General features: G+C 48.8%; 1 protein-coding gene across 1 annotated transcript in view; it reads left to right on the top strand.

The window, feature by feature from the left end:
* The window catches only part of LOC147710433 (collagen alpha-1(II) chain-like), a 218,560-nt gene that overhangs the window by 31,186 nt on the left and 159,562 nt on the right, over positions 1-27,812 (top strand). Inside the window, exon 2 of the mRNA XM_086920000.1 lies at positions 12,852-12,905. The gene's annotated coding sequence lies outside the window, so the exon portion shown is untranslated. The remainder of the gene's footprint in view (positions 1-12,851; positions 12,906-27,812) is intronic.

Genomic DNA, 27,812 nt, shown 5'->3' with positions numbered 1-27,812 from the left:
TGTGAGGCAGTGGTGGCAGTACATCGTAGGAGGTGAGGGGTGTCAGTCTTCTCCTACCTCCACAACTGACTTTTATAGGCAGGCTTGTCCCAGGCAGTCATCAACTACCTCCAGACTACGGCAAAACTCCTGTCATCTTTGGTATTCTCCATCAATGTGCCAAAGTCACACTTGACTCCTTTTCAGAGGCACCCTTTCAACTGAGCCGTTCAGGACACATTTCAATTTTATGACTTTCCCCTGGGGAGCAGAGTCCAAGACATTCAGGCTCTGATCCCAATCACTGCATCCTACTGGTTGAGCACGCCCGGCGGCTTATGCAACGCTCTGCAGTGGGAACTGAAGTCATAGTAGGCCCAACATCAAAGGGGCTTCTCCGACCATGTTCAGATTTCAGAGGAGACTTCAAAATATCTGCAGTGGTGGTTGCTGCACAGGGATTGGGTCAATGTCAGACCCCTCTCTCCTCCCTCTCCCCAGAGCTGCCAGTGGTGCCCATTCCATCGCTTCTGGATTGGGTTGTCCACATGGGAGACGTGGGGATCAGAGGCCTGTGGTCTCCAATAGAGTGGTGACTCCATATCATCCTTTTGTAGCTGAGGGCCATCCATTTGTCGTTGAAAGCCTTCCTTCCATCCTTCAAGGGGAGGCTGGTATAGGTGGTCACAAGCAACACCACTAGCCAGTGGTACTGCAACAAAGAGGGCTGGGTGGGGTCACACACCCTGTGGCATGAGGTCTTGCACCTCTGGAAGTGGCTGAACCACTAAACCACCTAGCAGAGTCATTGAAAGCCAGGTGGATGAGCTCAGCTGTAACGCCTAGTGGATCACAAGTGCCATTTGCACCCAGAGATGGTTCTGGGTCTATTCCGAGAATGTGAGAACCATGGCTCAGTCTGTTCACCACCCCCAAGAATGCACAATGTCAGCACAACTGTGGGTTGGAGTTTTCAAGGTGTCTCTCACTCTGAGACTTTTACTGCCGTGAGTGAAACACTGGACTCCTGTAGGCCTTTCAGTCAATACCACTCCTGCCATGAGTGCTCAAGAAAATCAGGACTCATTGGGCCAAGTCATCCTAGTGACCCTGGACTGGGCACGGAGAGTACGGCATCCAGAACTCCTGGCTGTTAGAACTGGCTATTTCTGGTTGGCTAAGGCTGACGCCAAAGCTAGGCAGAAACCACCATCCTAGTCAGGGCAAGGGAGTCACACGCCAAGATAACCCCTGCTCACCCCCTGGTAGCTTGGCACAAGCAGTAAGGCTAAACTCGGAGGCAATGTGTAAAGCATTTGCGCCAGCACACAACAGCAACAACATACTAGGCACACCACAAAAGAGACTCCACACAAGGTTATTATAAAAGTAACTTTTGTATTGTAAAAAACACATCAGATAAAATCACACATATACATTTTGCCAACTGGGCAAAATTCACATGGGATTATTCACAAGACAGGGCCACATGGGCCACTGTCATAATCAGCACTTAGTCGAAATGAAATACTGTCAGAAATTAGAATAAAAGAATATAAAATCACTGTAGCACAAAGTAACAGTTATAAATCACAACCAGTAACTACTGGTAACAGGTACCAGGACGTCACTAGGACCACCTGTACTAAAAAGACCAACCACCTAAGTATCACACAGCATTTAGGGGTATACACAAGAACACATTCCCAATGATGCATCAAACACATTCAGAGGAGTAATAACCATACAATTGCGCAAAAACTCACATAAGCCACTACCTGTGGCAGTCCCTAGGCCAACTGGCCTTGTTGGGGCTCAGACGCCCTGAGTCTCAATGTCAGGGGTCGCTGCTATGCAGCGCCAGTCTCAAGAAAAGAAAGCCTAAACGTAGCAGCTGGCACTAAGTGCTGCACAGCTGTGAAGGCCTGGCACCACTTTGCCCTCTCTGTCCCAAACAGGGACTCTCTCCTTAAATTGCGCCTAAACGGTGCAGCTGCCCACTAATTGCTGGGCAGCTGGAGAATCAGGAAAAACTGTGGCAGGGCCCTCAGTAGCCCCTCTGGCGAATTGCGCCACAAATGGTGGAGCCACACAGGCTCTTAAACACATATAGGCCCATGGAGCCCTCGAGGCTCTTAACAAATCCCTTGCAGGCAGGAGGGGGCGGGCACCGGCAATATGCCCCGACGCCCCCTCTTAACTAAAATGGCCCCCAAGAGCCTCTCATGGCTCTAAACACAAATCTTGGCCCTCGAGCCTCGCTGGGCTCGTAACTGAAGTATGTCCCCTAGAGCCTCTCGGGGCTCTAGACAGCGTTGGGGCGACCCGCTGCCAACCGGGGCTGCCCTTCTTGCACCGCCAACACTGGGCCACACGGGGCTCTCGAAACACATATGGCCATTCGAGCCTCAGGCTCCGTTGAAACGTTGGGGCAGCCCACTGCCAGCTGGGGCCGCCCTACCTCCATTCCCGCCTATGTGCCGCTCTCCGGCACCAACAGAAGCCACACGGAGCCCCCCCCCCAGCCCTGCCGACTCACCGGGCTCTCAGGGGCGGGCTCCTCCGGGCGGCGGCTCTCCTTCGCTCGCGGTGGGGGCAGGCACCGACAATGTGCCTCGCGCCCCCTCCGCTCGTCTCCTCATGCCGCTCCTCTCGCTTTTCTTCCCGGGGCTCCCTCAGAACACGGGAGCCCCGCGACAGGTCACGCTTCTTCTCCGGTCTCCCTCCAGGCATGGGAGACCGGCAACACCGGCAAAGGCTTCCCCCAGGCAGGGGGAAGCGGAAAACACCTGCTCTCTTCCCGGGCTGCGGGGGCGGGCCGACCAACCACTTCCGGGTCGCTGCGGGCAGCGCAGCGGCCCTTCTCCTTAGGCAGGCAGGCGGGGGCTGAATTAACCGAGGAGTGGGCTCCCTCGTGGAATGAAATATACCAGCGAGGTGGGCACTCTCTGATTATTAAATAAATACGGGCAAGAACCCTCAGCGCGTTCAGCGCTACAAACGAAAATAAAGTGCTCCAAAGCGCTAGAAAACAGGTAGAGCGCTCCCAGGCGCTCAGGGGGAAGCACAGCGCTTCCTGCAGGAAAATGCAGCTTCTCCATGCTGCAAAAAGGTCCAAGAGATTTCCAGGGGGCAAAGCAATGTCCCCCCAAATCTGCCCTGGCAAGGCAGAGGGGTCCCCCCGCAGTCCTCCAGGCGTCCAGGGTCTGGGCAGCGCTCGCCCCTGGTAGATTCAAGTCAGACACAAGAACCTTTTGGAAGGGGACACATCCCCTTCTTATGCACAGAAAAGTCTTTGAAGTCCTTTGAAGTCTTTGTGCAAGGGGGCCCTGAGCCCGGTCGAAACCAGTTCTGGGGTTGCTGGAGCACTGGGGTGTTTCTGGTTTCCTTCTGCCTGTCAGTATCAGGGTCAGAGGTGACAGTTGGCCAGCAGGGTGGTCAGGCAGGCACAGCCCTGCACTATCAGATGCGACTGATTGATTGATTTCCTCCCACTTCCCTGGCAGCAGATGCTGCCTTTCATCCACTCAGACAACCTCCGGGGCTCTGCAGCCCCTGTCACCCTCAAACCAGACAGTTATTCCACAGCAGGCCCAGGCACTCTGGGCCAGGCTCACCAGCCAATCACACGCCAGAACCAACTTACACAAATATGCCAACTTCTAAAAGTGGCGCTTCTAGACTAGACACAATCATGCCGCATATACCATTACGCAACATTCACTCTCACGAGTTCGTACATATCAAACTCGACCCTGCACTCCCCACACATCAGGAACTACCATGGGCATACATATTCCCCATTCATTCCTATGGGAGGGCAGGTCACTCACCACACATACCCAGAGAGCTCAAGCACTGTACACTGTACCACAGTGAAAAAGTGCGCAGAGGCCTAAAATCACCAACACCAGGTTCCATAAACAGGCTAGGAAAAAGCAAAAAGTCTAGGGGTGAACCTGCCTAAAGGGCCGGGTCCAACACTGGCCTTGAGCATCGATCCTCCGATTAGGCTGCCCCTCCGAGAGAAGCAGCTGTTGCTACGGGGCACAGTTCTGCACCTGGGAATTCACAATCACCACCTTCATGCTTGAAGATTGACCAGTGACAGCTGAACACCTTCTACCTACCTCTGGAGTGGTTGATGTAATCTCGGCTGTCAGGCATCCCTCGACAAAAACTGAATAGGTCGTCATTGGGACATATTTGAGGCTTGGTGTGGTGCTCGTCAGATAAACCTCTTCCAGGTAAAGTTATCTGGTGTTTAGTTGTTTTTTTACCTTTAATTTGGTAAAGTCTTTCACTGTGCACAGTAACGTTCTCCTCTTTCAGCCTTTTTGAAGTTGCAGGATCAGCCCTCTTTGTTTAAATCTCCATTTGCTATTTGCTTTTTTGTAAGGTTTACAACATTTGCTGCCTCGCTCTTCCTTTGTCAAGCCACAGTGGAACCTTTACATGGATCTCGCAGTTCAAATTCGCACTCCATTTGAGCTACTTCACAGCGGTTCCTTGCAGCAAGGAACAGCCATGAAGTGGCTCAAATGGAGTGCATGACAGGGTTCCTAGTCACAATCACGTCAGTGCGGCGTATGAGCGAGCTTCAAGATCTTTGTGTTTACTCATCATGCACCACCTTCTTTCTAGACCAACAAGTTTTGCAGACATGGGCATCCTTTTTGCCTAAGACTGTGATGCTGTTCTATGTCGGTCAAAACATCACTCTGCAGGTGTTCTGTGACCCACCTACCCCTCTAAGGAGAAGGAGAGACTCCATTGCTTGGATCCCAAGATAGTGTTGAGCTTCCACATAAGTCATACCAAAGAACATCTAGTGAAAGTTCGGTGTGGTTCTCTGGAGAGAAGAAAGCCACGCTGTACAGAAGTGAACCATCTCTCACTGGATCATTCTCTAGATGAATATCTCCTACACATAGAATACAAATAAGCCTCTAGAAGCCTTGTGTATGTATTTTACCTGGGCCAAATCTGCGCCCACAGCGCTGACATACGGAGTCCCTGTCCTAGAAATTTGCCAGGTAGGTTCATGGGTGATACTCCATACTTTCACTGGCTAATCAGGTTCACTGAGAGGGGCATTTTGCCCGCTCAGTCCTGTAGGGAATTCTGGTTTGAGTCCATCCACAGAACCACCTACATTTAGGTACTGGTTTGGTATCCGTTAATAAGATCCCAGGGCTAGTTATCTGCACACTGGTCACACCAATTTACTTATGGGGCTCTTGCTGGTGGGTATGAAATGTTTCTGATAGAGACTACTAGCTGCAGATTCCTTAACGTAGAATTAGCCCCAGGCGTGAGCCTGGATCCGGATTTTTTTTTGCCACAGCATCCCTGCTCGCCGAGGGGACGGCATCACGTGACTCCGCCCAGGCATTGTCCGCGTACGTGACATCAGCGAGGTCACATAAGTCCCACCCTTGCATGCCTATGGCAGTTTTTTCCTTTTCCGCGTGCAACGCGGATCCGGTTAATGCTCCGGGCCTGTTTAGGCCTTTTTTCCTCGCTACTGCGTGTGTTTGTGTGAACAGGGGCGGCTGGTGACATTTGAAAGTGGTGAGGCGTAAACTAATTTGCATATTGCACCGCAGCGATCGAGCGCAGCGAGCGAGCCCGAACCACCTTGCATCCATCCATACATCATTCATGCATCCACCCATCTATCTACCCACCCACCCTGCATCTATACATCATTCATTCATGCATCCACCCATCATGCATCCACCCATCATGCATGCATGCATCAATACATCATTCATACATCCACCCATACATCCACCCACCCATCCTGCATCCATACATCATTCATTCATGCACCCACCCATCCACCCATCATGCATCCACCCATCATGCATGCATCCATGCATCCACCCATCCATCCACCCACCCACCCTGCATACATCATTCATTCATGCATCTGCCCATCCATCCATCATGCATCCGCCCATCATGCATGCATTCATACATCATTCATGCATCCACCCATCCTGCATCCATACATCATTCATTCATGCACCCACCCATCCATCCACCCATCCATCCATCCATCCATCATGCATCCACCCATCATGCATGCATCCATGCATCCATCCATACATCATTCATGCATCCATCCATCCACCCATCCATCATGCATCCACCCATCATGCATGCATCCATGCATCCATCCATACATCCATACATCATTCATGCATGCATGCATCCACCCATCCATCCACCCATCCTGCATCCATACATCATTCATTCATGCATCCACCCACCCATCCATCTTGCATCCATCATTCATGCATCCATCCATCCATCATGCATGCATCCATCCATGCACCCATCCACCCACCCATCCACCAAACAATCATTAATGCACCCACCCTGCATCCATCCATCATTCATGTATTTTTATGACCATATAAAAATAAATTATGGACTCTAACAAGCCTTTAGGATCGATGTTGAAGGATGTGCCAGTTTACATATTACATCACCCCTACCTTTTTATGCTGGAAACCTTCTACCGCCCATGTATTTGCCATCCTGTAAGCCCTAGGTATGCACTATACAAATTCACATACAAACATACACCAACATGGATGCAATAATAAATGCATATATCATGCTATTCCGCCTCTACCGTTTGTTAACATTTTGAAATTTTATAACCTTAGTTCAAAGAGTACATTATATTTGTGGTGACAGTTGTTAACTCATTTTCTGGAAAATGTTTATAAAATGAAATCTGTTGAAGGCTGTTGTTGCAACTATCAAAAAAGAAATTCTGAGAATTTTTACATTTCCAAAATCTCATGCCGTGAAATAAACGGGTGACCTGGAATAGTCGCACACATTTCTGCAGCAGATACTTTAACACACTGAACTATCTCAAGTCATTTGTGCAAGCTAGTTTACTGGAACACCGAAAAACACACACTCTTACCTTGCTGCCGGTCCGCACACGTCACAGGCTCACAGTGCCCCTGGCCAATCCTGGCGCCAGGGGCACAGGTACCCTCTCGCCCGCAGCACGCCCATTAGGGCTCCTGATGAGCATGCGCAACGCCGCCAAAACACAAGTACGCATGCGTGGGCACGGGTAAAAATTCACCCTCCGTCCCCACGCATGCGTACTTGTGTTGCCGTCTGTACATTAATCATGTCAATGAATCAACATGACGCCCGCCCGGCGGTCTGACGTCATGTTGATTCATTGACATGATTGTCATGAGGGAGCTGCGGGCGGCGTCGGGCAGGGGGGGCTACGCCCCCACGCTCCAATGGACGAACCGCGCCTGTGTGTGAACAGTGTGCGGATTCCTTCGGGCTTTAAGACGTGCTCATCGTGTGGACGCCTTATGTCGGCGCAGACCCTCACCTCATTTGCATGTGGTGTTTGGGGGAAGATCACAGCTCCACTAATTGGGTTGCGTGCCAACAGTTGAAGCCGAAGTCGCGGCGGGAGTGCCGGATGAAACTTCTCTCGGCTCGTTTGTCCAAGTCAGCTTTGTCACCTCGATCAGCTTCTGCGGAAGGTTTTTGAAGCAGCCACCGTCATCGTCATCCTCATTCCTCATTCCTCTCCTATGTCGCTCCCCTGTCTGTAAGTGTCGTAGTTTGTCCACGAGGGCTGGTTTCTGGCCTGTTGGGGCCATAGGCTGTCCGCGGGTGATGCAGCCCCACTTATCGTCCCCCTATCCACCGTTTCCTGGTGAAGGGGCATCGAGTGCCCAGATGGAGACATATGTGGTGGCTTTGCAGGCCTTGCTGGCTTCTCCTCCTTTTTCTTCCCCTCCTGGGATGTCGGCAGATCTCTTGAGTTGTGCGGGCCCTCCGCGGCATTGCCGGCTGCTCCGGCGCCAACTGGCTCGGCTCCAAGCTCGGAAGATGTGGTGCCGTTGGGTTGCGGCCCTTCGGGGGTCCCTCCTTCAGACCATGGCGCCTCTGCCTCGCCGCAAACTCCCGCGTGAGTCCTGTGGTGTCACGGGTGGTCGCCGGGGCTTGGGTCCCATCCCGAGCCCCTCTTGGCCCTCTGGGCAGGCGGCGGCCTTGTCTGAGGCAGAGGTGATGCCGCTACGGCTCTGGCAGCTGCTGGCTCTGGCAGTGGCACAGGGTTCGGCCCCCTCAGCCCGTTATGGGTCGAGGCTGGCGGGGGACCCCTCGTCCCCCTCTCGGCCCCTCTCATCCCTCCACACAGGCGGCTGCCTCATCGGAGGTCGAGTCGGTCTTGGCGGCGCCACATGGGTCGGCGGACCTCCATTGTCCCATTATGGGTCGAGACCGGCGGGGGGCTCCTTGTCATTCCCCGGGTCCCTCTCGTTCCTCCACACAGGTGGCTGCCTCATCAGAGGTCAAGTCGGCGCCGTTCCGGCGTCGTCCCTTAGCCACCTCAGCTCCGGCCCAGCCCCAGTCCCCTGTGCTGTGTGGTGTGGAGGAGGCCTGTCCGGCGTCTCCTTTGGCGCCGGATGATAATGACGTCCTGCCTCGGTTTGCGGACTCTACGGTGCCGGACAGGTGTCGGGTCACGGACTCGTTGTCAGACGCCCCCTCTTCCCCGGAGGTTGGGCACCTGCTGGGGTCGTCCTTGCCGGAGACGGCCCGCTGCGTCATGGCTTTCTCCCCAACGTCATCAAAGGATGGATCCTCGCCGTTGCCGCGGTTTTCACTGGAGGAGCCACAGGTTCCCCACTCTTTGGTCCCTCTTTATCCTTTCCGGACTTGGCCTTTGCCCACCCTGGTTGGCTTCGGGGACGGCCGCCTTAACTTGTAGCCTTCGCCCACAGAGGAGCTGCTTTCCCCACCGCGGGGCCCTACGGAGGCGGATGAGGCCTTCGCTCGCGCTGTGTCCACGGCTGTGGGTATTTTACGCATGGGTGATCCAGTTGCCCATTTCCCAGCGGATCATCTTCTGGAAGTTCTCCACCAGGGCTCTGGTGGGAGGGAGCTGCTGCTTCCCTTTGAGGGTTTGCTCCTTTCTTCCCTGATGGGGACTTGATGGTGCCCCACCATGGGGGATCCAGTGCCCCAACACCTTCTGCACCAGCACCTTCCAGCACCGAGTGACCCGGTGTGTCTTTCCCTCCACCCCTCTGCCTCAAGCTCCCTTTTGCGGACTGCCTTTGCCTCCCTGCCGCCGCTGTTGTCTCCACCATCACGGGAGGCCCACTGGCTAGACTCTTGGGGGCGCAATATGTTTGCTTTGACCAGTGCAGCTCTGCTGGCCCTTAACTCTTTATGTATGTTGGCTAGGGCCACAAACCTTGTTTGTGGGACTCGGCTGAGTCCCTGGGATCCGCCGCTTCGCAGGAGGATGCTCGGGTTGATTTGCGGCACCATGCATTGGATGGCCGGGAGATAGCGGCGTTTATTTTTCGCTCTGCTCTGGACATCTCAGAGGTGCTTTGTCGTGCCATGGCTTCTTCGGTTGCCCTTTGCCACCATGCTTGGATTCGGGACAGTGTGTTCCCGGAAAATGTCCAGGAACGGCTGGTTGATCTTCCCTTCAATGGCTCCCTTTTTTCCATGCCCCGGCAGACTCAGCCTACTGGAGGTTCTTGGCAGGGCTTCGGCCGCCTCCTCCACCTCTTCCTCCTCCTTCTTCTCCCCCACAGTAAAATGTGAGTTGATCTAGTTCTTGGAGGTGTTCCTCCTTTTGGGCGGGTTGCCCTAGTTGTTGTTCTGTCTGCTTCGTGGCCACTCGTGTCCTCCTTGTTGAGACTGTGGTTCTGTTGGCTGCTGGACGGCCCTTCTTGACTGTGTGTTTTTGCTTTGGGTTATCGGCACCAGGCTGGCCCTGAGATTAGGCCTTCTGTTTTATCTCTTTGGCTGCTTGATAAGCCTTCTGCAGGGTTTTTTTCCCCGCGGCTCTTTTTGGTGTCCTCTGCTGCAGAAGTTTCTTCCTAAGAGGGTTCCCATGTCTTGGGACTTAACATACCCTATGTGGGGTAGTGGTAGCTATTTTATAGCCTTTTCTGTGCTGGGGAGTTGTGGTCGCCTTCGGGCCTCTGCTCTCCATGGCATTTATGTACGTTGCAGGTGCAATTCCCTTATTGCTTGATTGGAATGCCTTGGTGGCGCCCCGGGGGGTCCTTCTATGGGGTCGCTGCGCTGTTCACCAGGTCTGACATGCTGTCTACGACCTGGCATTGTGGCTCTGTTTCTGCTTCTATTGGGTCGTGTGTGCAGACCCCTCTCTGAGGTGTGTCCGGGCTCTTCTTCGCCCTCATGTTCTCCGTCCTGGGCGCTGATATGGTTTTGTGTTCCTCCATCTTTCAGGCGCTGCCTGCCTGGTCTTCCTGGTGGCCCCGGGCTTCTCTTCCTGCTTCCGACTGCTTTATTGCTGTCAGTGACGTTCTGTCTGGTCTATTGACTTCCGACTGTGGTGGGCTTGCCTTCTTTTCCATCATCTTCTTGGGCACTCGTCTTCTTCCTCTTCCTTGCCCTGGCATTGGATGAAGGTTCTGTTGCATTGTAGGGGCATGGGGTGCTTCGGCCTCCCCTGACCTTCCCTTGTTTCCTATGTTGAGTGTGAATGGGCTGGCTCTTTGTCCTTCCCACACCCCTGTTGGGGTTGGTGGTGTTCTGCTGGTGGGGGTTCCCCTTGCCTGGGGGGACGAGGCTCCTCGCCCTGTTCGTTGGATTAGTTCCCTGTGGGTCCCTCTGTTATGTCCAGGCTGGTGGAGTGCTTTTGCAGACCCTCCTTCCTCGTGGGTATGGCAATTCTATGTTAAAGAATCTGAGGCTAGTAGTCTCTATCAGATGTACTTACTTACCTTCGGTAACAATGTATTTGGTAGAGACGATTCTTGCCACAGATTCCTTCACGGCCCGCCCTTCCTCCCCGTTCGACGAGAATCTTTGACTTGGTCTTCTGCACTCGCCTCCCATGGGTGGCTATGTCTTCTGTGAATACAGTCTTGTATTATTTTGACATGATGATTTGTCTTGTTTCTTGTTCCTTTCCTCCTCTTGGCACTTTGGAGGATGTACTCCTGTGCCCCTCTGCTCTGGCTGCTCCAGGATTGGGGCTTGCCTTTACTCTTGTTCCTCCCCTCGCTCCCTCTTTTGTTACTAAGGGGTTTTGGCCCCTCTGCTACCCTCTGGGTTGGGGTCATCTGACCGTGCCCTTGCCCTTTGTTCCTTTGAGGGGTTGTCACACTCTGTGCTGTCTTGCCTTCAAGGTTTGTCGTTCGCTGTTTGTCTTGGAACTGGTTCCCCCTTCGTGGTTCTTGGTCGATGTTCTAGTCCTGCTACATGTTGTCATGACATTTTGCATATATTCCTTGTCCCATGGGGGAAACTGTCTACATACTGGCAGTGTGGCTGCTCAGGGCTTTACTCTGTTCTTTCTTCTTTCCCTGCCTTTGGGTACTGCATTGTTGGCACTGCTCCTTATGGTGTTGTTTGTCACCATTCTTTTTCCACTTTTTCTGCTCTTTCGCACATTGTTCCCATTCTCCCACAGTTTGTCTGATGGCTCTGCGTTGTGGCACGGAAAAGTTCTCCGAAGAAAACTGACATAGGCACGCCGGGTGGGACTTATGTGACTACGCTGACGTCACATACGCGGACAACGCCTGGGCCGAGTCGCGTGATGGCGTTCCCCCCGGCACGCATGGATGCTGTGGCAAAAATTATTCGGATCCAGTCTCACGCCTGGGGATAATTCTACGTTAAGGAATCTGCGACTAGAATAGTCTCTACCAGATACATCGTTACTGAAGGTAAGTAAATCGTACTTCTAGAGAAACTGACAACGGAGTGCGGGAGTGGAGCCTTTATATGCCTCGCACATCACTGCCGTCAGTGCAGAACTGCTCAGCACCACCTACTGGCACAGGGGTATTGCAGAAAAGTTTCAAGATCCTGTATCACGCTTGGTGAATATTCAAAAGGTGAGGACTATGCGGCTAGATAGAGTCTCTCCCAGATAGAGTGTTACCGAATGGAAGCAATTGTTTCATCAAGGTGGATAATCCTGTGCAATAAAATCACGTTCACACTGGCCAAAAAGCAGCCTCTAGAATGACTGAGGGCCCATTCCACAAAGGCCAAGGCTGCTACCAGTGCGCTGGCAAGTGGAGTGACTGTCCTTGACATCTGTTAGGCCAAGACGTGGGCATCAGTGCACACATTGACGAAGCAATTCTGTCTACGGCCAGGTCCAACTGGAGAGGCATTTTTCGTATTTGGTCATGCAGGACATTTTGGTCCAAGCCATTAAACAGACCCTTCTTTGGTATCTATTCCGAAGTTGATTGAGTGCGGTTAGAAGTATCCATCAGTAGAACAAGTTACTTAGCTTTATTAATGCCCTTTCTGTTGGATACTTCATCTAATCGTAGATTCCTCACTGGTCTCCCACATCCCTGTTCTACGTAGTAGTGTCTTTTTACCTTTCAAAAAGGTCCCAAATTAGAAATCTGCACATTGGTGCCTCCAATTGTTCTGTGCTCTACATCAGAGGGTACGGAAAGACTCAACTGACTGGAAGGGGTTTGGACCAGGGTGGTACTTATATGAGGCCCTGCTCCATCCCTTCTGGGGGAGAACGAAACCAACGAGTCGTATGGCCAGTGGTTAGCAGGAGCACTGGTATGGAAAACCTCCGGCCTGCACCTGGGGAATAATCTAAAGGTCAGAAATCTGTTTTTTGATCGGGGAGCCACTTAAAATAGTGTAACTTGTTCAGCTTTATTTCCATTACATCTTTTGTCTATTTTTTGTTTGTAGTTCCTGTGGCCCTCACAGTAATTCCCATCTCCCTTGAGCCCTAGCCCATCTGCTCTATTTCAGGTTGTGTATAAATATATATATATATGTTGCTATATCATTTCAATAACAGTTGGTTCGATTTCTGTATGCAGGGTATTCCTGGATTAAGAGGGCAGAAAGGCAATCATGGACTTAAAGGAGAGAAGGTAAGTTGGCTGAGACTGCAGCATCGCTGATGGTTCACTCATTAGTTTGCATCTGCATTTAACAAATTCTTTTTATTGACAATGTATTCCTCTGACAGGTCACTGAGTTTTGTTTCTCCAGTATTGGGGTGTCTTTCATAGATTCACATGCCTGAATCATTCCCCGTCGTCAGAGTGGGAGTCCCACGGTACATAAAAAAGCAATTATATGCACATAAAAACCAAAAAACCTTGGTAATAACCTACCAGGAAGTAAAGTAGCCCTGAGCTACAGGAGCAAAAACCTCCACACTCATGACTATCCTAATCATTTTGTATAGACCAAACTGCAGCCAATCAGGCGACAGCACCCACCAGAATGTTCTCTTCAGAGGCTCAGGCTCTCAGATTTTCTACTGCACATTGTGTGAAGGGAGTCTCCCTGAGCTCTGCTCAGTACTTCACAGCTTTAGTTGGTTTTTACCTACTTTAAAGATGTCATTTCTAAATCTCTCTTCAGGCCTTGTGAATTTTGTGGGAAGCTTAGGCTTTTTAAGGAAGATCCCCACAAGAAATGTATTTATTGCCTGTATCCAGACCATAAGGTAAAGGATTGTAAAATCTGCAGGACCTTTCCTCAGAAGAACCTCAGAGACAGAGAAGGTCATCTTCTCCTGTGGCTGCAGAAAATCAAGGACCAGGACAACCACCTATCTGATGTAGGAAGTGTGGGCTCGGGTCAACTATGTCCTCTAGAAAGAGGAAGGCTGAGGAAGTGGTATCTTCTCCTGGGGCTTAGGCGTCGAGTAAAGCTCAATCCACCAAGGATTCTAGCTTGCCTTCTTCCTCCACCTCAAAGAAGGCTTCTCCACCTTCAAGATCTGGACCTGGTATGCCCCAGAGAAAGTCTAGTAAGTCTTGTCATCAAAAAGACTGTCACAGAAAGTTTTACCTCAGAAAATGACTTAGTCGACGACAGCTCCGTCGACAATCTTCATTATTGGCGTTTCTTCAACGGTCACCTTTTCATCGCTGAGGCCTAAAATCATAATGTATTCGGCCTCTTCCCGTCAACGCTGGTCTCAGTTTCAGTTTGACCCATCTCGTCGACGAAGGTAATGCCATCGATCGTCGACACTCCATCATCGACGAAGGGTAAGAAGGTCCCGTCGACGAGCGCATCGTCAATGAAGAGCACATCGATGGTGCCTACCCCGTCGACGAAAGCCACCCCGTCGACGGATTCCTCATCGACAAAGGTCACCTTGCCATCGACGACTTCACCGTCGACGAGAATTACATCGTCGTCAACGGCTGCATCGTCGACGAAGACTGCCTCGTCATCGAAAACATTGTTGATGATGATTGCCTCGTCGATGAAGTTCACTGTCTATACACCAACTCCGTCGACGATGAAAGAAGGTTCTATCTTCGACGCCTCTTCTTTCATCTTGTAAGGAACTACAAGTTTGGTCTGCTGCACCGTCTGCAGTCTCCTTTGCCTCGCAGTCTACGGCAGCTTCTTTATTGGAAAGACGGGGCTCTTCCCTAGTGGCTCTCTCCCCGCTGAAGTTGCCTGAACAGCTATTGGACTCTGAAGAGGATGAAGAGTAATCAGATGTGGATGAGAGGTTCAGCGCAGCTAGGAGTCCATCTGAGCTGCTTATAAAATATCAGGACAAGGATCAGGAAAAAGAGCAGTTCCTTGAGCCTACAGGTCAGGCTCCTGTCACGTTGCCAACGACACAGATGCCGTTAGCTCTCCTAAACAACTTGCAGTATATGTTGGACGACTACTATCGCTGGTTCCCTCCATCTGAATCGGCAGAGTCGCTCCCTTCAACACCCATGCCTCAAGCCTCTGTAGTGGCGTTTAGACCTCCAAGACAATCTTCTCCAATAACAGCACCCGAAATACGAGCTACAATTCCACCTTCTCCGACGCCATCCCACCATACTCAGGAGGCTGTCACCACTGATGAAGACAGGGAGGAAGGAGAAGTTGATGATAAGTCTGTACTGTCGGAGTGGAATGACTATCAAACACAAACTCCATCACCTTCTGCTCCACCTGCTGCGGACTCTCTGCCTGTAGATATTGGAGGATTCCATCTCATAATGGAAAAAGCAACAAAGAGGTTTCTAATTTCCATGGAAACGAAACAGGATGACTGTTTCCTGTATGATTTTAAAGACCAACCGCAGAGGCAAGTGAAAACAATTCCAATAATAGACTTCATCTGGAAAGAGGGACTAAAAATCATGTCAACACCAAATTCTCTCCCTGCAGTCTTGTCCCGCGTAGACAAGAAGTATAAGGCACCTCTCACCTCGCCTGCATGCCTTATAGGGCAATCAAAGACGAATTCAGTCGGCTCCGAGACGGGCCAGAAACCCCTCTACACAGGTTACCGCTCCACCAGACAGGGATGGCAGTTGTTTGGACTCCATTGGAAAAAAAGTCTCAACTATAGCTGCAACTACTGTTCGTGCTGCAAACTCCATAGCAATATTAGGGAGATACCATAGACAAATATGGTCAGCTATCTCACCATATGTTGAAAAGCTTCCAGAGCCTGAAAGATCAGAAGCCAGAAGAATATTACACGAAGGGGAGTGTACTTCTGCAGAAATGATCGATGCAGCAGTAGATGTGGCATCCACAGGCTTTAGGCAGTTGGCGGGAGCAGCAGTGCTGAAAAGGCAGGGTTGGCTGAAGTCAACATCCTTTCGCCAGGAGGTCCAGGCTAAGATCATCGATATGCCATATGATGGGGAGTTTCTCTTTGGCCAGCATATTGATGAGGCCCTGCAGGCCATAAAGAAGGACACGGAAACTGCAAGGTCACTGGGAAGCCTGCAGTTTCGTACGTCGTCCTTTCATGGTGCCAAAGGACGTGGATCCTTTTCCTATAGAGGGGGCTACTCTCAGCAACGCTCGTACCAATCCTCGCAAGGTAACCAGAGGTATCAACCTTACAAACAGCAAACATACGGACAGCGGGGTAACGATTACTTGCAAGCAAAAAGGAAGTCTTAAATACCGGGAACGAGATTCCTCCAGGAAACAATGAGACGTACCACCTGCCATCATCTCTGCCCATTCCCAGGTCCAAAGTTGGAGGAACAATATCCTGTTTCTTCTCGAATTGGTCCAAAATTACTACGGACAGGTGGGTCCTGGATGTAGTGGCCAGGGGCCACACTTTAGAATTCATCAAAACCCCTCCACATTCTCCTCCCAAAGGTCCACCACCAGATCATCTCAAAGAGCTGTTCTCCCAAATAAATGTAATGATTCGGAAAGGAGCAATCGAAAAAGTTCCTCAATTGCAAAAGGGAACGGGGTTCTATTCGAGGTTCTTCCTCATATGCAAGAAGTCAGTAGAATGGCGCCCCATCCTCGACCTGGGTGCCCTCAACAAATACCTCAAAAAATGATCCTTCCGGATGTTAACGCTTCAAGAAATCCTCCAGTTTCTCTTGGAAGGGAATCACAAGGCCACCCTCGACCTGAAGGATGCTTATTTTCATGTACCAATCCTTCCCAGGCACAGAAAGTTCTTAAGATTCAGAGTGGCTGGCAGGGATTTTCAATTCAAAGTTCTCCCATTTGGACTTCGTTCAGCGCCCAGTGATTTCATAAAGATATTAGCTCCAGTGGCAGCATATCTTTGCTTGAAAGGCATTCAAATTTTTCCATACTTGGACGATTGCCTTATCAAGGCTAGTTCTTTAGGAACAGCAAGAGCGCATGTTCAAAGATGCCTGTCACTATTCCAGTCTCTGGGTCTCTGGGTCTCTCAATCAATCTCGAAAAACCCCATCTAACGTCTCAAAGAAAGTCATTCTTGGGAGCCACACTAGGGGCCCGATTCACAGAACTAACTTAAGACAAAATCCTAAACATACTACTTTTGGTATTCACAGAAGTTAGGATTGTGTCTTAAGTTTGTCTTAAGACAGACTTAAGATAAAATCCTAACTGAAGTCTGTCTTAAGTCCGTCTTAAGACAAACTTAAGACAAAATCCTAACTTCTGTGAATACCAAAAGTATTAAGTTTAGGATCTTGTCTTAAGTTAGTTCTGTGAATCGGGCCCCAGACACTCAACTCACTCAGGCTTTTGTCTCAAAAGAAAGACAGCTCAAGATCTGCAAGATGGCTCTCCTACTGCAACAAAAAGAGTACGTTTCAGTTCGGATGTTCAAATCTTTCCTAAGGATGATCTTATCCTGCATCCCTCTGATAACCACCTGTTGTCTCCGAATGAGGCCTTTACAAGAGGAACTCAGACTCCAATGGTTGCAGGTTTCGGGGTTGTTCGACGACAGGATCAGCATAACTCCTCGTATGAGAGAAGTCTTTCACTGGTGGATTCAAAGGAAAAATTTGCAAGAGGGATGTACATTCCTGATGGAAGTGCCAAGGTTTACCATCACCACGGATGCTTGCCTCGAAGGATGGAGTGCACACCTTCAAGGAATGATTGTCAATGGAAAGTGGAATGTGCAACAAAGGAAGTGGCACATAAATCTGCTAGAGCAGCGAGCCATTTTTCTGGCCTTAAAGTCCTTTTGAACAGTCATCAAGGGGTCCGCGGTTCTAATTCGGACAGACAATACAACAAGTATGCATTACTTAAACAAGCAGGGTGGTACAAAATCGGTCCTTCTCTCTCAGCAAGCCCAGGAGATTTGGGATTGGGCTCTGGATAAGAAGATCAGTCTTTCAGTGGTTCATGTTCCTGGGATGTCCAATGTACTAATGGATTGTCTCAACAGATCTGCAATATCCAATCACGAATGTGAGATCCATCAACCGACACTGAGTCTTCCGGGAGTGGGGTCACCCCGACCTGGACTTGTTTGCAACAATTCAAAACCGCAAATGCCCACACTTTGCAAGCTGGCTTCCCCACAAGGACTCATACGGGGATGCGCTTTCGATGAACTGGTCTCAGATATATGCATATGCCTTTCCTCTGATTCCGTTGGTTCCCAGAGTCACTAGAAAAATGAAGAGACAGCTGTGTCGCCTCATTCTCATTGCCCCCAGATGGCCTCGCCAATATTGGTTCACCGAGCTTCTCCTCCTCTCATAGTGCGATCCCATTTCGTTTCCACCAATACCAAATCTTTTGACCATGCAAGGGGGTCAAATTTGTCACCCGGACCCAGCCTCCTTGAAATTAGCAGCTTGGCTCCTCAACACATTGAGTTTGCCCATTTAGATATCCCTGCAGACTGTCAAGAGGTTTTAGCCAATGCTAGAGCACCTGCCACGATTAAGACATACAAGCTCAAATGGAAAAGGTTCTGTACCTGGTGTCACTCTGCCAATTTACATCCAATTCATGCTAAACCAGAACAGATCTTGCCGTTCTTTCTTCATTTGGCTAGATCGGGTTTATCTCATTCCACACTGAAGGTGTTTTTGGCAGCCATTTCCAGAGCCCGTCAAGATGGCTCTCCCTCTCTTTGTTCTGCTAGAATAATTCAACAATTTTGTAAAATGGACTATACCGAATGTTTCCTCCTATTCAACATCCACCTCCATCCTGGTATTTAAATGTGGTGCTCGCTCAGCTCATGCGTCACCCCTTTGAACTTATTCATAAAGTATATCTCAAGTTCCTTTCATGGAAGGTTTCTCTACTTTTAGCACTGACGTCAGCAAAAATGGTCCCTGACATTCAGGTGTTCACGATCAAGTCTCCTTTCTTACAATTCATTTCAAATTCAGTAGTGCTTCGTACCAATCCAAGTTACATGGCTAAGGTTCCCTCTAACTTTCATTTTAATGAGCCAGTAATTCTAAAGAAATTTTTTCCAAATCCGCAAACATCGGCAGAAAAAGCCTTGCATTCTCTAGACATCAGGAGATGTCTAAAGTTCTATCTCCAACGAACTGCAACAATGCGGAAAACAGATCAATTATTTGTAGCATATGGAAGGCTACGTCAGGGATATACCATATCCAAACAGACTATAGCCCGTTGGATGTCCTCCGCGATTAGTCTGTGTCATCAGCAAGCACAAGGTCACTACAGTCTTTGCCAAGAGCACATTCTACAAGAGCTGTCTCCTCTTCTACCGCTCTCTACGCTGCGCCTCTCCATCAGATTTGCAGAGCGGCAACTTGGTACGTTCACCAAACATTACTGTTCGGATGCTGCAAGTGATGCAGATACTTCAGTGGGACGAGCAGTTCTTCACAATCTTTTCAACTAAGGTGCGCCTATGTTCTCCCTCCTCCACTATTCTCTTTTTAGACGCTTATTCTTACATGTTATTCTCTTTTGCCAAGCATGCATATATATACTGTGATACAAGGAGCGTCTAATGAGCATTATGTTTTGTACTGCTATCTACTCGGATTCAGGCATGTGACTCTATGAAAGACACCCCAATACTGGAGAAGAACAATAGTTACTTACCTGTAATCTGTGGTTCTCCATCATTGGTGTCTTTCATAGATTCACATGCACCCGCGCACCTCCCCTCAGAGGCTCCTCAGGCGATTATGTTGGCTTCACTCCTGTGCGAGAAAATCTGAGAGCCTGAGCCTCTGAGGAGAACATTCTGGTGGGTGCTGTCGCCCGATTGACTGCAGTTTGGTCTATACAAATTGACTAGGATAGACATGAGTGTGGAAGTTTTTGCTCCTGTAGCTCAGGGTTACTTTACTTCCTGGTTGGTTATTACCAAGCGTTTTTGGTTTTTATGTGCATAATTGCTTTTTTCATTTACCGTGGGACTCCCACTCCAATGACAGGGAATGATTCAGGCATGTGAATCTATAAAAGACACCAATACTGGAGAACCACAGATTACAGGTAAGTAACTATTGTTCTTCTCTACCCCCAAGCAATGATCTGTCCACCATGCTCAATTTTAATATCAGTGTTCTGCTGGATACTTCTAAACACAGAGAATACATACTACTCAGGGATCGGACTGGATCTGAAACAGTAGTCCTGCGTGGCTCCACTGTGACTCTACACCACCCAACAAGTGTCAAAGCTCAGCCACATAGAAGTGCCATCCCTGCACACTTTTCGAGTGACTTATAAACAATTTCACCAGTTTGCCAAGAGAACAATGTCCCTATCAAAAACAACAGGCTTCACGCCATGCCATGACTGCAGGAAGCAGATGTTGGTCACAGACCAATGCAAGGTGTGCCTTAGATGTTTGGGCTCAGGGCACAATGCCAGTCATAACCCCTTTGAGGTGTCCAGTCCTGGAACCAATTCCTCAGCTGGTCTTGACTCATCTTGTATTTCCCTGGCTGTTTTCAACCCTGCCGCAAATCAAGACCTGGAAGGAGACGACGATGCTACAGCTTTTCTGTGTGCTTCCTGCCACATCTACCACAGGTTCAGTTAGCATGGAACTGTAGCATTCCACAATCTGGTTACTGCTAGCATGTCCATCCCTCGTGCCATCTGCCTCCTTGGGACCCATTATTCACAGTGGTCCCTGCTATACTGGTGCTGATACTGAAGTCACTGTTACCCGAAGAGGACTCACTGCCAATTCCAATGTCAGCCCCTGGACCAACTGCAGCTCAAGCCATACTGATGTCACTATACAAAATTACAAAAGTGCAGCTACTTGACTTTAACCCTGTGCCTCTGCAAACAGGGCCTGTTATCTATCCATATCCTCTCTCACATGTATTTCTTTTGTTTTATAGTGCTACTGATACCAGTGTAGGGTGACAGAGTACTTTGCATCACACACACATTATACACAAACAACTAATCAGTGCAATCAGTGTGTAGGAAATGTTACATAAAATAATAAAGAAAATAATGAGGATTATAAGGTGGAGGAGTCATAGCCATCTGTACTGGTAGACATTATGTTTTAAGAGTGAATGGTCTGGAGAAGTACAGATGTCCGATTTAAAACGTAACATAGTGGTTGGGGTTCGCTTTACTAATAATTATTTCTTTCTTCCCAAACAAACCTTTTTTGTCTACATTACAGTACTGAAAGACTTGTAGGGGGAGGGAGATATGCCTTTCTAGCCTATACTATGCAGTTTGAATGATGACAAGTCATAGCTTACTGTGCTGTATTAGGATTGTAACTTATGAACAACTGCAAGTAATCAAAGGTTCTCTGTGACAAAAGGAGTAACCCACTGAGCTTTCTGCATAAAATACATTTCTGTAATCTGCAGGGTTCACAATCTTTTCAACAGCCATAAGAACCCTATGCACCACTTTAAGATGAACCCGACTGCTACCAGAGTTCTATTGAAAGTTTTATTGTTAACTGAAAACTGCTGGACGTACAAGGAACTCTCCAGTGGGTGCTTTCAAACCCATCAGATATTTCTAAACACAGTGCTCCCCGAGCGCGGTGTCAGGTGAAGCGTCACCGGTTGCACTGCACTGAAGTCAACCCTGCAGCAGAGACTTCAATATTTTTATGGTTCTAACTCTGATCCTGTGCCAGAGCAGAAGGCACCCCAAGATAATGTTTATTGGAACATTGTGCCCCCCTCACTATACTGATGATGCCTTTAAAATTGATTTACTGAATTCTGTTGGACTTGACAGAGACAGAGCTTGACTCACTAATTGGGCCTCTAGTGGAATAAGGTGCCTGGTTTTTGGTGGTAGTCCCACAGCTAAGCCATTAGAAATATAGATACCCTCCATTGAGAACAAAACTTCCTTACAGAGAACTTACAGCCTGGGCCAGCTACTTAGCTTTGCTTCCTTTTAACAATGCCCTCACAGATACTTTGATGGCTACATCATCAAAGTCTTGTCTTGTCCACCTGTGAATACGTAGGTGGCCAAACTTCATAAACCAGCTCCTGGTGAACTAGATTTTCTGATGGATTCTTCTAACAGCAGATTCCTCACCTGTTGAATAATCACAGGCATCAAACTTGATCCAGAAACTTTAAAGCTCTACGATGCTGATAGGGGACACTGACTTTATATTAATGCTGGAAGTTATGATCAATGATGTCACCAAAGCCATATAGCACCCTCTCTAGTGCAACAATGTCAGTTCCTTTTTTCCGTGCCTTTAAAGTGGTTTGAGCTCACTCACACGGAAAGCTTTCCCTTGTCTTCACAGAAATCTAAAACAGAAGTGCAGTGTTAGGGATGCTTTCCTACAGGGTTTATACTTCAAACCTTGTAGGGGCTGCATTGGACAGATGTCCATCATGGACACGCACATAATCTGTATCTGGTGCTTGGGGTTGGGCCATGGCTCCAAATCGTGTGAGTCATGCTTCAGCATAAAATCTTACGCAATAAAGGAACTGAAGGCAAACCTATTCATGCCATGTGCCCACAACAAAAAAGAGGCTGATGCCACTCCCTGGCCTGCTCGTGGTCACCTCCTTCCCACCCCTTTTGCAAAAGAAAAAAAACAATACATTTGTTAAAAGGTAAGTTACCTATGTACCCTCTGATTCCCAGAGGAATCTTAGCCTTGGAGCTGGAGTGAGTGATTGTGGAGCTCTTTTCCACTGCTGCCCCATGAGCTAAAAATCAAACTCACCTCTCCAACCCCCAGCCCTTCCCACCCCCTCCTGGATAGGCCCTGTCACCATTACCAAACTAACTGTACTTTCCAGTTGTAGGGTCTGGTCCAGCAACATTGCCCAGCAAAATGTTGAGCAAAGTTTCTAGGGTGCCTCACCCTCTGGTTCACTTTATTTCCTTGGGGTCAAATGGTATCCCTAGGTTCATGCCCTTTGTACCGGGTCTGGCACTGTTTCGAGTCACCTTCGGTGCCTGCCACTGGTCCCACCCTTTCTTTATGTGGGCTCAGAGATGCATGGCAGCACCTCCATCAGTGCCTTGGCTGGCTTCACCCCGAGGCTGCTGATGACACTTCCCCAACCATCCTTGACTCTGCTAGTGCCAAAGTTAACACCCCTGATTCCTCTTCAGGACCCCGTGGTCCAACTCAGTGCCAGAACACAACTGAAGACGAGAAATCCAAATACTCTGGGAAGAAGAGGCCCACTGACATGAAAAGCCCTATCTAGAGTTCAAATGATCCACAAGCTCTTCAACTCTGATAGCTATAGCCAAGAAACCGCATGGTAGAAGAGCGCTATATAAATGTTTTTAAATTCAAATTCAATACCTTCAATCTATATGGCTTCATATGTTTGGATTTTCAAACAGATCTGTGAGCCACTCCCATGGACATTTGTTTTTGATTATACTCTCTTGTTTGAGATACAACAGATTCAGACCCACAGAGATTTAAGTCTAGAAGAGCTACAGATAGATCTGTAGGCCTTCACCACCAACAGCCTAATGACTACAGATTATTTTGCTGCTTATAGATTTCTCAAGAGGCTTCAGCTTCCGCCAGCGGTAGTGCAATTAGAACAGCTCCAAAATCCTTTGCCCACTTGGTATAGGGGCAGAGCCATAGGCAAGACTGACAAGCCCATCTTTTCAATCAAAAAACCCAAATCGCTCCTGGAGCCCTGCCAACATCTCCTGTTCATATGGTTGGTTCTGGACTTTGCTTTTCTCCATGCCTTCCCTCCTTGAGAGATGATCCAAGACTTTCAGGAGATGGTACCTTCATGCTTGAAAGGCATGCAAGTTCCAGTCCTCATGGCCTTAATCCTGCTAGGTCTGCTGGCTTTCTGTGTCTTTTGGTCACACATGCATGTTGGCATATGAAGGCTTTGCAGTGGTTCCTCTATATGCAGTGGTTCCCATATAGGGGAGATCCCTCGGACAATATTGCGGTCTCCTGGTGCGCTGTGATGGATGTGGCCTAGTGGCAAAATAGGTGCACCTTCTCCAAGGAATGTCCTTCTGACTCCCCTCAGCTGTGGCCATGGTGGTGACTGGTGCCTCCACCCTAGTGTCTAGAGCCTGTCTGGAGGATCTGGAAATCAGAGGCCTTTGGAGTAATGGGTGATCCATGTCAACCTGGTAGAGCTGCAGGCAATTTGGCTGGTGTTTAGGACCTTCCTCCCCTCCATTCTCTGTTGGTCTATCCAAATCCTGATGGGCAGTACCACTGAGGAAGGTCTCAACATTGTTGTCATGAGGCATTGAAGCTGTGGTCCTGGGTCACAGGGTCAAAGGTCTGGTTGACAGCCAGTCACCTGTCAGAGTCTCTGAATGTCAGAGCCAACAGTCTGAGTCGGTGTTATCTTGCAGATCTCTTTCTGCCAGTGGTAGCCCTTGCAATCTTTGCTCTGTGTGGCACTTATCAGGTGGACTTGTGCGCCTCTTTGGAAAATTCTTAATGCTAGCAGTTCTACATGCTCTAGTGTCCATTAGATGGAGCCTTTGGAGACGCACTTCAGTTGAGGTGGAACTTTCAGTTGGACTACGCATTATGTCCTTACCCTTGATTCCTCAATTTCTGAGAATGATGTGCTAAGACTGGGCCCAAATCATCACATTTTGTGAGCTGCTTCTTCCTTAAGGAAGCAATCACTGACACATTAATTGGCACCTGGGCCAAACTTGCTCTGGTCTTCCAGTAAATAGCAAGTGTCCAGAAGCCAGAGGCCTTCACGAGGAGACCCTTTGTTGCTGTCCCAGCATCCTACAATAAAAAGCTTGGTTGTCAAGGTCTCTACGAGCAGGCTCAATGCCTGTTCCTTTTCTCCGTCGACTCCTGACAGACAATCCAACCATAGGAAGGCATTCGAAAAACAAATGTTATCTTCTTCCAGTCTAGCCCTTCGCATGGTCAGAGATAGCTGCTTCCCAGGCACATATTCACATGCATTGTGGGTATGGTTAGGAAGATTTTACTGACACTTGTGGAAGACTTTTTGCTCTAGTTTACGTAGATCATCCGGGATGGCCTTAATGCAGCAAAGTATGTGATCCTTTCTGGACTGGATACTACTGACTGCTTATGCAGGGCAGTCTGTACCAACGTGGTACTTCAGCACCATGTATGGATGAGAATGAGATCCACAGCTTCTGGGGTGATGTCAAAGTGTCTTACATGGATATGTTATTTGATTGCACATCTCTCTTCTGAGATGAGGGAGACTCTGCATTGGAGTTCTTTACAGAAAGTCGACCTGCACAGCCTGTGCCTCCTTCCGATCGAAGAAGACCATCCGGGATCAGAGGGCCCGTCGACACGAGATGAGGAGATCAGCACCAGCAACGGAGGCCATCTTTGAGGAGGAGATCGTGGAAGAAGACGTCTCCGAGGACGAGGCTCCACTCGGCGCAGAGGAGGACTTGCCTGATCTCCAGATTATATCGGGGCAGAGGATTCGGACGATTCGATTCCATCTCGACAACCCATGAGTACATCTGCCCCTGCACGACAGACATTACCCAAACAAAAGGCAACAGTCAGCACTCCGCCCATGGGGCCCAGTCGAGACCGAAATTTACCCTCTAACGCCTCGCCTTCTGGCCCGGCTCCGAGGAAAGAGAATACGCCTTCCGGTGCCTCGTGTCAGTTACACCTTCTCCATTGGCACCGAAACATCCTTCGACACAAAAGGACTCGTCGGCACCGAAAACAAAACACCCTTCGGTGCCCAAAGACAAGGACACTTCGGCACCCGTACCATCGGTGCCGAACCCAAGACCTGTACCAGACCCGAAAGCTTCGACTCCGAAACCTTCCGGTTCAAAAAACAAAGAGGGAAAGCCAGTTTCCAGCGCCACAGGCCCAGCAAAACCTGTCTCCACGCCAAAACCTCAAATATGTGTACCAAAGACCCCAGATAAGACTAAACAACCTACAGCACCGAAAACATTGCCAAGAGACTCAGTTACTCCTCCTAAGGCAAACACTAGACAACCTCTATCGGCTCCGAAAAAATCAACGCCGAAGAAGATTATAGAAGAGGGAGAACTGTTTAGACCAGATCCTAGACAGAAAAAGGTCCATATTAATCCAAAAACTGGACATGTGGAAGCAATTCCTTATAAAAAGAGACCATCAGACACACCACTTACACCTGTGGTTCCTGCCAAAAAGGACTGTGCAACTTCTCCAATGCACCCTTCCTCTCCTTCACCTTCTTCCTCTCCTATTACTCCGTATGTGGAACCTATAACTTCTCCTATTCAATCTCCTGCATCATCACACCACACTGACGAGGAGTATGATTTAGGTGGGGGGGATGATGTTTCAGAGCCACATACATACCCTTTAGATGAGGATATCAACACAGAATATCCCAAGGATGATGATACATATAATTTTGCACCAAATAATGCACCAGACATCCCTGATCCTCAATACTACCCAACAAAGCCTTCCCCTACAGAGGATAGTATTTGGTTTAATCATTTATTAAACAGAGCTGCACTTTACCATGGGGTTCCTATGCACTCTGATGCCATTGAGGAGGACTTTTTGTTAGACACTTTCGAACAGTCACAAAGGTCTACCCAAATATTACCAATGATCAAGGGAGTCATTAAACATGCTCCTGAGATTTTTAAAGATCCAGTACGGTGTAGGGTGCTAAATCCTAGAATAGAGAAAAAGTATAGGCCAGCACCAGCTGATCCAGTATACATTAAAGGTCATCTGTCATTAGCCTCCTTGGTAGTGTCAAATGCACGCAAAAGGGCCAATTCTCAAACTTCTGGGGACACACCCCCGCCTGAAAAGAGTCCAAGTTTATTGATGCGTCAGGGAAACAAATTGCTGCACAAGCAACAAACATATGGCGCATAGCAAATACACAGGCTTTACTCTCTCGCTACAACAGGGCTCATTACGATCAACTAGAAAATTTAATAGAACACCTGCCAGATCAACACAAAGATCTGGCAGCAGAACTTTTACAGGAAGGCAAATTAATATCTAATGCCTCAATTAAATGCGCACTAGATGTAGCTGACACAGCATCCAGAGCAGTGAACACTAGTGTTATTCTCAGGCGTCACGCATGGTTACGCATTTCGGGTTTTAAGCCAGAAGTACAAACTACCATCCTAAACCAGCCCTTTAATCAAAACCAATTGTTCGGGCCGGAAGTAGATAATACATTAGAAAAGATGAAGAAAAACACAGACACCGCTAAGTCTATGGGGGCATTAAAATCCACCCAAACTAGAGGTTCTTTTCGCCGCTCCTCTTATGGAGGAGGCTCCAAGCAGACTGGCGCAGACACAACATCATCTTTTAAAACACACACACAAACCTCCTCTAATAAAGGCTATTTTAGAGGAGGATACAGAGGCAATAACAACAAGGGAAGAGGTAGAGGTAGAGGTAGTAACAACAACTGCTCCTCTTCCAATCCTAAACAATGACTTCCCTCTGCCTCCCCTACAGCATTCCATTCCTGTGGGGGGCAGACTTTCACAGTTCCTACCTGTCTGGAACTCCATCACAACAGACAGGTGGGTAAGACAAATTATCCAACATGGCGACTGCCTAGAACTCACAGCAACCCCCCCCCAAACATACCACCCAGTCAGCGTCCAATTTCTGCAGAACACATAACTCTGCTTCAACAGGAGGTTCTAGCACTTCTACAAAAAGATGCAATTCAAGTAGTTCCGTTAGAGGAACAAGGAACAGGAGTTTACTCCCTGTAGTTCCAAATTCCAAAAAAGGACGGGACATTAAGACCAATTCTCGATCTCAGGCCCCTCAACTACTACATACAATCAGATAATTTTCACATGATCACTTTACAACAGGTACTCCCATTACTACAACAGGGAGATTTTCTGTACACACTAGACCTAAAGGATGCCTACTTTCACATTCCAATATATCCTCAGCACAGGAAGTATTTAAGGTTTGTCATACAAGGGCAACACTATCAGTTCAAAGTCCTTCCTTTCGGGGTCACAACAGCACCACAAGTGTTTACAAAGTGCTTAGCAGTAGTGGCAGCACATCTCAGAAGACAACAAATACATGTCTTCCCCTACCTCGACGACTGGTTCATAAAAGCAAAATC

This window comes from Lissotriton vulgaris, chromosome 5 (genome assembly GCF_964263255.1).
Source record: "Lissotriton vulgaris chromosome 5, aLisVul1.2, whole genome shotgun sequence".
Taxonomy (NCBI): Eukaryota; Metazoa; Chordata; class Amphibia; order Caudata; family Salamandridae; genus Lissotriton; species Lissotriton vulgaris.
This window is presented reverse-complemented; position numbering and strand designations above follow the sequence as displayed.